Here is a 15,566-nt window from a genome sequence, read left to right as displayed (position 1 = left end):
CTCTGCTTGAGAAGACATCTAGAGGCCAATACCAGACACTTCATTTCACAGCCACAGGCCATCTTGAGTTTATGGCTGGGCTGCTCTTCAAAAATATCTGTGTAATATCTTTTTTAAAAGAAATTAAAAATGCATCTCCACAAAGATAGGTAGGACATCCAGCTGTTTTGACCTTGTACTTTTAGCAACAAAAGTATTATTTCAGGTTTGGGAGAGTTTAATGTTTTAGGAGACATTTCCTGTGATCAGACACCATAAAATATGTAGCCCCAAATCATAGGGAAGTTTCCTGCTATAGTGCCGTCACCTGTACTTTATTGTCTGCTCTCATCCAAGGTCACACAATTCTCTTTCAGAGGGCTTTTCTGGGCTGTTACTAGCTGTGTCTGAGAGTTTGCCCTCAGACTTGTAATCAAAGGTCTGAGTCAAATCTGGCTCCTATGTGTAAAGGATTCCTTAAACCATACTGTCCTGTTTATTCCATGGTATCTTTTGGAGTCTTTTGACTTGTAAATGATACATATGTACTTATTATGTCCTTCCGGTGTTACTTTTTATGTTACATGTATTTATTTTTTCCCACAATGCTTGATTGCATTTGATGACTGTTTCTTTTCCAATGTCTTATAGTTACTGTGATGGTTGTTTTAATTATTATCAGTTTCCACACCTGAGGATAGCACAGGGCTATGGTCATGATCTAAATTTCCATTGGGGCAACAGATATTTACTGAGTGCTTACTCTGTGAGATGCCCTATGCTGGCCCCTAGGATAAACTCTGACAAATAACCAATAATAGTTACCATTGAGTATCTACTAAATACTATACCCCAAGCACTTGCATTTGTTATTTTTAGTCCTAACAACATTGTAAGATATATACTGTTACTACATATTTTTTTCAGATGATAAAACTAAAGTTCTAGGAGTCAGATGACTGACCAGTGCTGGAGCTGAGACTGGAGCTATGAATCCCACCACCACCACCTCTGTGAGAGTTATCAGACAGAAAAGGTACTTTCTTTCCTCTTGAGGAGCATATGGTCTCATAGTGGAGGCAAACCCACAACAACCACAACCCGCCAGCAGAAAAGATATTACAAAAAGAAAAGGGGGTGAAAGCCCAGCAGAAATGACAATTGGCAATGAGTCCTGCCGGCAGGTCTGTAACATGTCATAGTTGGAACTAGTCTATGGGAAATGAGTCAGATGTCCTTAACAGCCTGGTCTTGTAGATGACTCCTGATCCCTTCTCCTCCTTCTGGAATGATCTGAGGAGAAGCAACAAGTTTCCCTGCTCCTCTTCTCATCCTCAGCCAGGCTTTTCTCTGTTCTAACTTCTGAAGAGGAGGCATTGCTAACAAGTGGTCAGTATCCTCTTTAAAGAATGACTCTCCAGTGACTCTCACCTCAAAACCAGAATCCGTTCGTGCTAGGCTGCCTTGAGAAACCCTCCAGAGTAAGGATGGGCCCTTTAAGAGGACCTTGAATGTGACTGTGATGGCTGCATCTCTAGCTGCCACCTTTGACCATCTCCTAGATGTGATGGGTTGGATTGTGTCTCCCCTAAATTCATGTGTCCAAGTACTACCCCCCTTAGACATGACCTTATTTGAAATGTGACATTGTAGGATCATTGCAGATGTAATTAAATAAGAAGGTCATACTAAAGTAGAGCAGCACCTGATCTAGTATGACTGGTGTTCTTATGAAAAGGAGAAACATGCGCACAGAAACACACATGCAGGAAGAATGCTATATGAATATGAACATGAAGGAAGAGATGACTCTACAAGCCAAGGAATGCCCAAGGTTCCCAGGAAACCACCAGAAACCAGGAGATAGGCCTGGACCAGATTCATCCCTCCAGCCTCTAGAAAACTCCTTCTCAGATATCCAGTCTCCAGAACTGGGAGACGCTGCTCTTCTGTTCTTTAAGCCGCCCAGTGTGTGGCCCTTTGTTATGGCGGCCCCTGGGAACTGGCATACTAAAGATGGCAGAGAAATGAGTTAGGAGGAGTCTGAGCGCCTGAGAGCTGTATGGAGCACAACTTCTACATCAGCTTTGGTCCTGATAAACATCTTCCTTGTTCAAGTTCCTGTGTACTATGACTCATAATAAGAAATATACATTGGGTCTTTGTCCCTGTTTCTGGATGAGTACAACAAAAAGTGTCTTTTGTTACGTTAATGACATGACTTTTTAGGGGCTGGTTGCCAGAGGACCCAACCCTGTGGTTAGGGGATTGGAACTTTTACTCCCTCTGCTCTCCCCGCTACTCCACACCAGGGAAGGAAAGGGGCTGGAGGCTGACTCAGTCACTAACGGCCACTGATTTAATCAGTCATGCCTTAGTAAGGAGCCTCCACAAAACACCAAAAAGACAGGGTCCAGAGAACTCTGGGTTGGTGAACCCATGGAGATTCTGGGAGAATGGTACCCTCAAAGTGGGCGTGTAAACTCTGCTCCCCCTTTTAATATGTTGCCCTCTGCATCTCTTCCATCTGGCTGTTCTGAGTTATACCTTTTTATATATAATAAACTGATAATCTAGTAAATAAAATATTTCTCTGAGGTTTGTGAGGCATTCTAATGACTATAGTCGAGCCCAAGTCTAGAGTTGTGGGAACATCTGATTCAAGTCAGTTGGTCAAAACCACAGGTAACAACCTAGACTCGAAATTGGCATTGGATGTTTGAGCGGGGAGGGGGTGTTGGGACTGAGCCCTTGATCTGTGGGATCTGATCTATCTCCGGGTAGATAGTGTCAGAATAGAGCTAATGTCTGTGGCAAATTCCCATACATCTTCATTAGTGATCAGCTAGATACTATCACTGGGCCTCTGTTATTTGCATTAAAACCAATCCCGATAGTAAGGGAAAAGCTCAAACTCCTTATGGCAACATACCAGACCCAGTTAAGATGTGTCCCCGGCCTTGTTTTCTGCCTTCTCCCTTTGGAGCCCACATATTCAGTCCCTGGCACTAATTTACTCCCAAATCCTCTCTTAATCTCTTTCATCTGTGCCAGGAACATCTTTCTTGCCCTCTGCCTGTGTTCTTTCTCACCCTTCTTGGCCTGGCAACCCCTTAGGCTTTTTCATTCTCCAGAATTCCCTTCCTGACCTCACCAGAATTGGTTTCTGATCCCATGCTCCCTGTGCCTCCTGGTATCATGGTGTTTATTAATTATGTTGTCGATTATGAACTTCTTTTAGAGTCCAGTGCCTGACCCATCATAAATACTCATTACCTCATTGCTCAATGATGAGGGATCACTAGGGGTTTTCCTTGGCTCATCTATGGGAAGCTGTGTTCTGAATTTCTTTAAAAAAATTATATAGTTTTTTTTTTCTTTTGAAGAGCAGCTCAATAATAACTTAAGATGGCCTGTAACTATGAAATGAACTATCTAGAATTAGCTACTGAAAGTGAAAATTGCTCAGTGTCCGACTCTTTGTGACCCCATGGACTATACAGTCCTTGGAATTCTCCAGGTTACAATACTGGAGTGAGTAACCTTTCCCTTCTCCAGGGGATTTTCCCCATCCAGGGATTGAACCCAGGTCTGCCACATTGTAGGTGGATTCTTTACCAGCTGAGCCACCAGGGAAGCCCAAGAATACTGGAGTGGGCAGCCTATCCCTTCTCCAGTGGATCTTCCCAACCCAGGAATTGAACTGGGGTCTCCTGCATTGCAGGTGGATTCTTTACCAACTGAGCTATCAGGGAAGCCTACATTGGCTGCTAGATGTCTCCTAAAGTAGCGCTGTTTCTATAGAACTTCCTGTGAGGATGAAATGTCCTGTGTTTGTACTGTCCACTAGTGTGGCCACTAGACACATGGGTATTTACATTTAATTAAATAAGAAATTCAGTCCTCAGTATGGTAGGTTGAATAACGACCTCCAAACAGATCCACCTCCTAATATCCAGCACCTATTAGTTGTAACTTATATAACAAAAGGGACTTTATGGATGTGATTAGACTAAAGATTTTTTTAATCTATTTTTTATTGAAGATTAATTGCTTTACAGAATTTTGTTGTTTTCTGTCAAACCTCAGCATGAATCAGCCATAAGAAAGAAAAGTGAAGTTGCTCAGTCATGTCCTATCCTTTGTGACCCCATGGACTGTAGCCTGCCAGGCTCCTCTATCCGTGGGATTTCCCAGGCAAGAATACTGGAGTGGGTTGCCATTTCTTTCTCCAGGGGATCTTCCCAACCCAGGGATCGAACCCAGGTCTCCCACACTGCAGGCAGACTCATTACCATCTGAGGCACCAGGGAAGCCCCTATAGGTGTACATATATCCCTCCCTTTTGAACCTCCCTCCCATCTTACTCCCCATCCGACACCTCTAGGTTGACACAGAGCCCCTGTTTGAGTTTCCTGAGCCATACTGCAAATTCCCATTGGCTATCTATTTTATATACGGTAATGTAAGTTTCCATGTTACTCTTTCCATACATCTCACACTCTCCTCCCATCTAGATTATAGATCTTGAGGTGGAGAAATTATCCTGGATTATTCAAATGAGCCCTAAAAGTAATTATAGGTGTCTTATAAGAAGGGGACAGAGAGATCTGAATGCAGAACAGAAGAGATCTGACTGCAGAATGGACAATGTGACAACTGAGGTAAGATGCTACACAGCAGGCTTTGGAGGGGAGGGGGGGCTTGAGCCAATGAATGCTCAGAGTGAAGCTCTACAAGCCAGAAGAGGCAAAGAAGCTGACTGTTCCCTGGAACCTTCAAGAGGAGCATAGCCCTGCAGACACCCTGATGTTGGCCCAGGGAAACTGACTTCGAACTCTGACCCCCAGAACTGTAAGGTCATAAATGTGTGCTTTAAGCCAACAAGTTTGTGACATTTGTTACAGCAGCCATAGGGAATTAATATGCTCAGTAGCACTAGCCTCATTTCAAGAGCACACTTCTAGACAGTACAGTTCAAGAATCTTCTGCTTAAGGAGGAAGATTATCTCCTGGACATCTTTTAGAATTTAGAAACTCTGAATGTTAATATGTTCCTTGCAGCCAGTGTGAATTTATGATACAATTATTTTGCATAGGAAAACCAAGCTCCGAGACCTCACCTGTCTTCTGCTCCAGCAGATCATCCGGACTGGAAAATCAAGTCCTTTGACACTGTGATCCATTTACTTCAGTCAAGACAGCTTATAAATGACCTCATTTCTGTCATGAAAATTTGATACCAAAGAGACTTATTTCACTTTATCTTTCTCTTTGGAACACCAGAAATAGCATCATGTCAGATACAAATTATCCTTCTCTTGCTAAATGTCTCACATAATAGAAACAGTGATCTAGATGTCTTGGTTTTCTTGGCTGTGTACACGTGCGGTCCAGGAGGGAGCGCATCAGAGGTGTGAGGGTGAGAAAGACTCACTTCTGAACTTTGCTTCAGAAGGATCCTCACAAGGTAGTTTCACAGCAATGCATTGCAGATTTCAGCTTCACGGTCTCTACCTGTCTGCACACACCCAAAGGTTTTATAACAGTTAACTGTTGTCTGGTCCAGTGGTTAAGAATCGGGATGAGGAACACATGTAAATCCATGGCTGATTCATGTTAATGTATGGCAAAAACCACTAAATATTGTAAAGTAATTAGCCTCCAACTAATAAAAATAAATGAAAAAAATAGACTTTAAAACATGTCAAAAAAATAAAAAATTTTTAAAAATTTAATAAATAAATAAATAAAAAGTGATTACAGGTTTTTCTACTTAAAAAAAAAAGAAGAATCCACCTTCCAATGCAGGGGATGTGGGTTCTACCCTGGTTGGGGAACTAAGATCCCCAGTGCCTTGGGGCAACTGAGCCCACACACCACAACTAGAGAAGCCAGTGAGCTCTAGAGCCCATGCGCTACACCAAGAGTAGACTGTGCTCCTCAGTGAGAAGTCCTTGTGTCACAGCTACAGAAAGCCCATGCCCTGAAAGAAGACCCAGCACAGCCCAAACTTAAACAATGAAATAAAAAGAGCTGCCTTCTTTGAAAATGATGTGGAGAGAAAATCGCCACCAAACTCTGTTAAGACCATTACTAAATTACTCTGTATCATATTCCTTACCATCAACACTGTAATAAAACTAACTGGGAAAGGTGGCTCATAACCCACCACTGGCAAATTTTATGCTTAACATTTTTTTATTGTTCTAAAATATACATAACATAAAATTTACCATTTTAACCATTTTTTAATGTACAATTAAGTGGCATTAAGAATATTCACAATGTTGTGCAATCAACACCACTATCCATTTCCAGAAATTTTTCATCATCCCCAAACTGAAACTGTAACTCTTAAACAGTAAATCTCCTAGGCCCTGGTAACCTCTATTCCACTCTGTCTCTACACATTTGACCCTTCTAGAAACTTCAGATTCAGGGGAATCATGCACGATCTGGCTTATTTCACTCAGCATGACGTTTTTAGCGTCCATGCATGTTGCAGCATCTATGACAATTTCATCCCTTCTTAAGGCTGAATAATACTCCATTGTATGGATATACATTTTGTCTATTCACATCCATCAGTGGGTATTGGATTGTTTCCATTTTTTTGGCTACTATGAATGTTGGTGTACACAGTGGCCTATTTTACTACTAGCTTATACAAACCTTTTTAACCAGAATTTGTGCAGGGTGAGAAACAGGTTTACAGTCTTCCCTAAACTAGTGATTGCAAAACTTCGCCATACATTAGAACTTTCTGGGGTGTTTTTAAAACCTTCCAGTGCTCATGCTGCACCCCAGACCAGTTATATCAGGTTGCCTGGGAGTGGAGCACAGGCATCGGCATCGTTTGTGAATCTTACCAGCTGATCCCAATGTGCAGCCCGGCTTGAGAACTGGTGCTCTAAACAGTGGACTAGGAACGCCGTTTCATCTAACGTATTTTTTCTTTCCCACACTATCTAAAGCACACTTCAATTTCCCATACTTTCAAATCCAGTTTAACTGAATTCATCTTTATAATCTTAAGATCTTCTAGTCAGAGCATTTGGGGCTTCCCTGGTGGCTCAGTGGTAAAGAATCTGCCTACAGTACAGGAGATGTGGTTTGATCCCTGGTCGGGAAGATTCCCTGGGAGAGGGCATGGCTACCCACTCCAGTATCTTTGTCTAGAGAATCCCCATGGACAGTGGAGTCTGGCGGGCTACAGTCCATGGGGTCGCAAAGACTCAGACACAACTGAAGTGACTTAGCACGCATGCACACAGTCAGAGCACTTAATACCTATAATCTAAGGTTGGAAGGGGGTTGATTGAGAGGAAGTCTCAACTCTACCTTCCATTATTACAGAAATCTTTGTTCCTATTAGAGAAAAAGTGAATATATTTAAGAATAAAAAAATAAACTTTCATGTAATTAGATCTAATAATAAAACTAGGATATTTTCTTTAATTTCAGGTCTAAAAATTAGCTCCCACTTACACAACTATTTAAGATTTCTTTGGAAATTGTATGCTAATGTAATTATACATGAAAAGAGAAAAGCACCATTATTTGCTGGTAATGCAATTGATAGTCTTAGAAAATCCAGAGTAATCAGGTTTTAAAGAAAAATTCTAGAGATGTAAAAATAGGTTAATGTTGAGGAAAAGATGAAAATTGATAGGATCCTTGTATAACCAGCTGAAAATAAGAGATCAAACTTAAAAATATATAATACTTAGATATATACTTTATTTTCTTTTGTTTTATTAGTTTAGTAATCAACCATACAGGATAGCACTTTAGAGGGCAGCTTGTAGAGTTTGGTGCCCATCTTGGCTTGATTCACCCTTAGCATCTGTGGGAAATTGGGATATTATTTAACCTCTCTGAGTCTTAGTTTATCCATCTGTAAAATGGGAGTTTTTTGAAAAAGGAATAAAGACAAGTGGAAAACTATAGCATATTCTCAAATAGTGTGAATTTATAGGCATAAAGGATGGAGAGAGATAGAAAATAAACAATGAAACATTGGGTGTGTAATAAATTCTGAAATTTGAGACTAAGTTTTTATATGTATGTTTTTCTTATTTATAATTGCATAAATATGTAAGTTATAACATTTCATTTTAATGCAATTCCACTTAAACATAGAGAATACTAAATATAAAGAAAAAGTAATTTTTAAAATAGAAAAGTACGTGGATTCAGCTATAAAGGAATACCTGAAAGGGAAAGGCTGTTATCAGTTTTTACATCCTGTTTCGCAGCAATTACAGACTAGTAGTGGTATAGTGGAATTCTACCTCAATGTAGAAGAATCCAGAAACAGACACAAGTTTAAAGAAGAAACCCCAAGTTTAAAGAAGAAAGCAACAGAAAACAGAATATCTGGCTGTGTTAAGAGCATTCAAAATCAAAGAGATAAAGGAAACTAATATTTTGATAACTGAATAGAAATCTAAAAGATAAATTCATAGATAAAAATTTAAATGTAAAAGTTTAACTTCATGGAGACTTATAGAGAATGATTTTTGAAACACGTATGTGAAAGAAAAGTCAGTTTCTCTGTGTTTTGAAGAACTCAATAGAAAAAGACATTGGAATATATATTATAATTTTAAATATTTGTAAAATGGAAACATAAGCACAGTAACAGAACTGGAAGTTTAAAAATCAAGTAGGACACAGTCCATCACTTTCCCCGTCTCCATGGCTACCGTCCTGCCCAGACTTCCGCCCCTTAACTTCCGAAATAGATCCTCCAACTTGTCCCTCTGCTTCCACTCTTGCTTTCATAAAAATCCATTCTCTGCATGATGAGCTGAGTGATACTTTTTAAAGATTTCAGTTAAGACTGGGTCAGCTCTCACACTCACCACTCTGCCTTGCTTTTCCTTGGCTCCTAAAATTTAAACCCTCGGTCAAGCTCGTGTAGCCCCGTGTGATCACTCACCTCCCCCTCTGTCTCTTGCCTTGAAGGGCCCGGCCTGAGTCGTGTATCACCTGTTTCCTCTGACTGGAGTGTTCTTCCTAGCCCGTCTTCACGAGGCTGGGTCTCTTATGTCCTTTAGGTCTCAGCTTAAATGTTTCTTCCTCCCGGAAACTTTACATGAGTCCCCAGTTTAAAGTAATAATAAAAACTAATGCTTATGAAGTGTCAAGGCACTTTCTGACACTATTTTCAATAACCCAAGACTCTCACAAGAACCCAATGAGACCCATTCTATCATTATCATTTCCATTTCTATTTAAGGGAACCGACTCCCAGGAAAGATATGTAAAAATCTTAATATACTGCAAGAAAGTAGCTTATCAGAGATTTTGGTTAAGTGCTCTGCTGCTTATAAGATAGCCTGCCAGCTACTCACAATCACATCGCAATCATACTTTTCCAAGTGTGATTTTGCTTGTGTACTGTTTTCTCCTCTTGGTAGAATGCAAACCTGTCTGTCTTGCTCACTGAGTTATGTCCAGCACCTAAAACAAGTGTAGGCACATGGGAAATATTCAAGTAATATTTGTTTATTTTTTTCTCAACTAATGTTTCTTGAATGTTGAATGAATGGATGAGTAATTAAGTGAATAATTAAGAAATAAGCTAGATTAAAAAAAAAAAAAGACCAGGAGAACCAAAGGTTCACTTTAAAAAAAAAAAATCATTTCATTTTTTTGGTTGCTTTATTTTTATTTAAAGGCCTAATTTTAATTTTTAATTTTTTTGGCCACGTGGTTTGTGAGAACTTAGTTGCTCAACCAGGGATCTAACTTGCCCCTCCTCCAGCTTTGGAAGCTCAGAGTTTTAACCACTGGACCACCAGGGAAGTCCCAAAAAGTTCACTTTTATTCTCATTCAGAACCTCCTACATGCTGATGGGTGTAGCCCGCATTATCCCTCATTTATTCTAGACGGGAAAAAAGTTACTGGGGAGTAAATGTGTCACAAAGTGAGGGATGCAGGTGCTTCTTGGGATGTGGTGCTCAGGTAAGCGAAGCCTCTGAAAGGTAGTATTTAAACTGAAACCTGAGTGGCAAGAGCTCCAGTTACTGAAGATGGGGCAAGGGTGAGCACTGTGGGCAGAGCTAGAACACCCGTCTCAAGAGCAAACGTGGGGGAGGGAAGGCTCTGATCACATAAGGCCTTACAGGCCGTGTAAGGGCTTCGGATCTTATTCTAGTTATCATGGGAAACCCTTGACATGTCAGAAATCCTGTGATATTGTTTGCTTTTAGAAGTCTCCTTTTTTTTTTTAAAGTCTCCTTTTAAAAGAACAAAGAATACATTTTTATTTCATGTAAAGAAATAAAGAAAAAATTTCAGGAGGACAAGATTGGATTCTGTTAGAAGAGTTAGTAGTGGGTGAAGATCCCCTGGAGGAGGGCATGGCGACCCACTGCATATTCCTGCCTGGAGAATCCCCATGGACAGAGGAAGCTGGTGGGTTACAGTCCCTGGGGTCGCGAAGAGTCGGACACGACTGAGCGACGAAGCAGAGCACAGTAGCAGTCTAGCTAGAAGCTATTTGAATAGGGTGATGTGGATAGAAATGAGTTCAAGGAATTTGCTGATGGGCTGGCAAATTGCATGTGTGGGCAGATGGGGAAAGGGAGAGAGGAATAGGGGAAACCATCTGATTCAGGGATGAGCAACTGAGGGCACAGTGTCATCATTCACTGAGCCCAGGAACACTGAAGAGGAGCAGGTTTGGGGAGGGAATCGGGAGTGAAGTTTTGACCATGATTAAGTAGAGATGGACACAAAGCATTCAAGTGGTGACAACAAATACATAAGAATGTGTTAGTTTAGAGGTGAGAGGAGGAATCAGCTTTGGAGATAGATTTGGGAATCCCTGACACAAAGATACTGTTTACAGAGACCAGTCCTGGACTAGGACACTGGTGTGAAATACTATGCAGATAGAGAGTAGGCATTTCCCAGGTGGCTCCGTGGTGAAGAATCTACCCACCAGTGCCAGAGCTGCAGGAGACACGGACGGGTTCAATCCCTGAGTCAGGAAGATCCCCTGCAGTAGGAAGTGGCAACCCACTCCAGTGTTCTCGCCTAGAAAATTCCATGGATAGAGGAGCCTGGTGGGCTACAGTCCATGGGATCACAGAGAGTCAGACACGGCTGAGCGACTGAGCACGCACATTGCTACTGCACAAGCAGTATGGAGTCCAGCCCCAGCCCCAGAACACGCCAACGTTCAGAGATGGATCAGAGGGGTTGGCCAAGGAGACCACCTCGTACAGTAGGAGAAGAGCCAGGCGAGTGCACACAGAGATTTATTCAAAGAAACTGGCTCATACGATCACAAGCCTGGCAAGCCCCACGATCTGCAGGGTAAGTCAGAAAACTGGAGATGCAGGGGAGCTGATGCTTTCGTCCCAGTCTGAGCCCACAGGCCTGAGAACAGGAGAACTGAGTGCAGCTCCTATTGAGGGCCAGCAGGCTCAAGACCCAGGAAGAGCTGGTGTTTTAGTTCAAGTTCAAAGGCAAGAAAAAAGCTGATGTCCTAGTTTGAAGGCAGTCAGGCAGGAGGAATTCTCTTACTCATGGGAGGGGCATTCTTTTTGGTCTGTTTAGGTCTTCCACTGATGAGATAAAGCCCATCTACATTAGAGAGAGAAATCTACTCTGAGACTACCAGTTTAAATGTTAATCTTATCCAAAACACTCACAGAAACACCTGGAACATTTGACCAAATATCTGGGCACCCCATGGCCAAATCAAGCTGACATGTAAAATTAACCATTAAAGTGATGGTTGAAGGAAGAAGGTATTTGGAAAGAGGCAGTGGTCAATTATTAAGAATGGTACTGCAAACATATATAGTAGAATACCTAACCACAGAAAGATGAAATAATGCTATTTGCAGCAACATGGATGCAACTAGAGATTATCATAAGGGAAGTAAGTCACAGAGAGAAAGACAAATATTAATACCATATAATATCACTTACATGTGGAATTCAAAATATGACACAAATGAACATATCGGTAGCTCAGACTGCAAAGCATCTGCCTGCAATGCAGGAGACCTGGGTTTGATCCCCGGATCGGGAAGATCCCTTGGAGAAGGAAATGGCATCCCACTCCAGTACTCTTGCCTGGAAAATTCCATGGATGGAGGAGCCTGGTGGGCTACAGTCCATGGGTTTGCAAAGACTCGGCACGACTGAGCGACTTCACTGGTTCACTGGTGAAAGAAGCAGACTCACAGACATAGAGAACAGACCATGTTTGCCAAGGGGGAGGGATAAATTGGGAGTTTGGGATTAGCAGGAGAAGGCAATGGCAACCCACTCCAGTACTCTTGCCTGGGAAATCCCATGGACAGAGGAGCCTGGTAGGCTGCAGTCCACGGGGTCACGAAGAGTTGGACATGACTGAGTGACTTCACTTTGACTTTTCACTTTCATGCACTGGAGAAGGCAATGGCAACCCACTCCAATATTCTTGCCTGGAGAATCTCAGGAACGGGGGAGCCTGGTGGGCTGCCGTCTATGGGGTGGCACAGAGTCGGACACGACTGACACGACGTAGCAGCAGCAGCAGCAGCAGCAGGGATTAGCAGGATTAACAAATACAAACTATTATAGATAGGATGGATAAAAGATAAGAGTCTACAGTATAGCACAGAACCTTATTCAATATCCTGTGATAAACCATAATGGAAAAGAATATGAAAAAGAATCTATAACTGAATCACTTTGCTGCATAGCAGAAATTAACACAACATTGTAAATCAACTATATTTCAATAAAATTAAAAAAACAAAGAAATCAGTATTTTGTAATAACTGTAAATGTACAAAAGTAACCATACAAAATTGTATAAAAATTAAAAAAATTAAAAAATACGAAAAAGAATGGTATTGAGAGATTTGTTAAGAACCTAGTAAGGACCACTGATTTGGCAAGATGGACATAATTGAAGTCCTTGATGAGAACAACCAGGCTGGTGGATACAAGCTTCAGTGCAAGAATGTGAGATGCAGACATTGTTAGGTTCAAGGACGCTTCATCGGAACAAAGGTAAGGCAGAGTGCAGGTACCGATAGAGGCTGGTTGGTGAGAAGGTGAATGATAGAATGCTCGTCTAATTGCTTCTACTTCTCAATGAAGTATGAGGCAAGGTCATCAGATGAAAATGTGTTTGGGGGGTGAAGTAGGGGAGTATAAGACTATTCTGGGGAAAAGATGACCAAGTGTGGCAGTCATTTAAGAGAGTAGAGATTATAGAATTGTCAGGCAGTGCTAAGTGCCAACTTTGATTCTGTGGTTGTGAACTTAAATTGAGACCTGGCAGCACATTTAGGTATCATGACAAATTGAAACAATAACAGAATAATCATTGTACAGGCATACGAAAATGGAGCCCAGTGTCCACCGAGGACCTCGTCTCAGACACATCCTTCTCCCGCTGAGAACTTGAACTTTCTATAAACTATACCTAACCAAGGATACCAACCATTTTTAAAACATCTGCTAGCTGCAAGCTTATTGCAAGGCTGTTCCCCCTTGTAGCTATGCAACCATTTCAAACCCCAATCAATCCTTATTTAACAAGTACCCTTACTTCCTGCCAGCTCCAATTATAATTCTTGATAAACAAGTTATGTAACAATTGTAACCTTGCAGTTTTTATCTTGATAAACCTCTCCCATTTTGTAGTCTGGAGGAACGCAATTCAAGGGCTTCTTGAGGCTGTCTTCTGGGCTTCAGTCCTAACAAACTCCCAGTAAACATCTTTTTTATTTCAATCAGGTCTCTGTTTCTCAAGTTTTCACTACAGGTACATTAGATCACAGCAACGCTCAGGTACAGAGGTTCCCCCTGAAGTATTCCTTTGCAGTAGTACTATTTACTGATAGTTACCTTTAAATACTTTATCTTCTGTAAAGTCACAATATAACCATTAGAATACAATGTGTTTTTTCCAGTAGATCATCTATGCAACATTAGAAATGAGTAAGGAATATATGCCATTTCCTCTAAGTGATTTTCTTGCTCAATTCCATTTTTACCTAGATAATCTAGATTCCAATGATGGATCAATTTTTCAGTAGTTTTATATCGTATACACACGTGATAGTGTTTCATTGTTTCAGAAAAGCACACATATATTTTTTCCTGAAAAGATCACTGAAATGTGAATTAAAAAATTTTAAATGCCAATTCTTACAGGTATCTTTCTGACAAAAAAAAATATCTGGAGGCAGACTTAACTTTTGAAAACAGTATTTGATTGGATACTGTAAAGCTCAAGACAGACCAATGCTGTATTCTCACTGGTGAACCTGAGCCTGGTAGGGTACAGGTCAGCAACTCTGTAATTTTATGCAGCTAATTTACACGCAGGACAGAGTTTAACAAATGACAACAAACTTCTCATTATTAGAGACAGAAGTCATGAATAAGTGAGGGAGGAGGTGGGGTTAGAACGCACCCTGCGGTACTGAGGGTGGCAGACATCAGTATGAACTCTTTCATTTATCATGTCTAGATTCAGAACTGTAAGAACCTGTGTCTACATGGATTAACATACAGATGTATTTCCTGGCTTTGGCCACCAAGGGACCTAGGCATTGGCACCCTAGTAACAGTAACAATGAGCACAGTTTGTGCCTAGATCTTGGTTTCTAAATAATAGTATCAGTAAAAGGAGTCATGGTTACTTAGAAAAATGACAGGTCCTAGGATTGTACAGGAAAGCTACAAGATGAGGCTGAAGCAATACAAAAAAAGTAAGGAAGTGTTCAAAACAAAACAAGGATGGGAGTGTGTCAAAAGGATGCAGGAGCCACCTTCAGAGCTCTCAGAGGCCAAAGCTGGGACAGTTTGAACAATAATATAAATGGTAGACTTGGATTACAACCAAAGAGTAATGTATATATTCATAATTCCATGCTGATAAAAATGAGATGACAAATCTTTCTTACAGTAGAATTCCAACTAATAAATAGAGAAGTAGTAAATCACCACAGTAATAACTGAAATAGGCAAGATCCACTGTAGAAGAGCAAAATTTTGTGAGTTACACTTTAATAAGAAACAGGATATTTGCATAACAACACTTCAATTTTGGTGGTTTCATTCATTAAACTGAAATTTCTAAAATGGTATCAATTTGTGAACAAAGCACTTAAAAACAATGCCTTTTAGAGAGCTGTCTTAATTCTATTTCTGAGTTCAGGTGTTCAAATCCTTTATCATTGTAACAAATATCACTCTTAACTCTAACAGAATTGATCACAACAGCCCTTGTTTTCTGGCATCTTTCACTGAGTCTTGGTAAATGTTGATAAATAATTCAATTAATTGCTAAAACATCTGAGATGCCTTTTGAGTTGGCTAATAGATAAATTCTTTTGCCAATCAATGTATCTTGTGCTCCATCTGTTACAAAATGATGGAAAGAGTGAATCTGTCCTACAGATAATTTAAGATTCAAATATCAAAAAAGTGTTCATTATTAATAATTTTGAAACTATTTTTACATAAGGAAACATAAAAATTCATATTCTTTAACCCAGTATTGTGTTGCTAAACACACCTTGAAATCACCCATACCAGTTGACAGAATAAGACT

Source organism: Muntiacus reevesi, chromosome 22 (assembly GCF_963930625.1).
Source record: "Muntiacus reevesi chromosome 22, mMunRee1.1, whole genome shotgun sequence".
Lineage (NCBI taxonomy): Eukaryota > Metazoa > Chordata > Mammalia > Artiodactyla > Cervidae > Muntiacus > Muntiacus reevesi.
Note: the sequence above shows the minus strand (reverse complement) of the source record.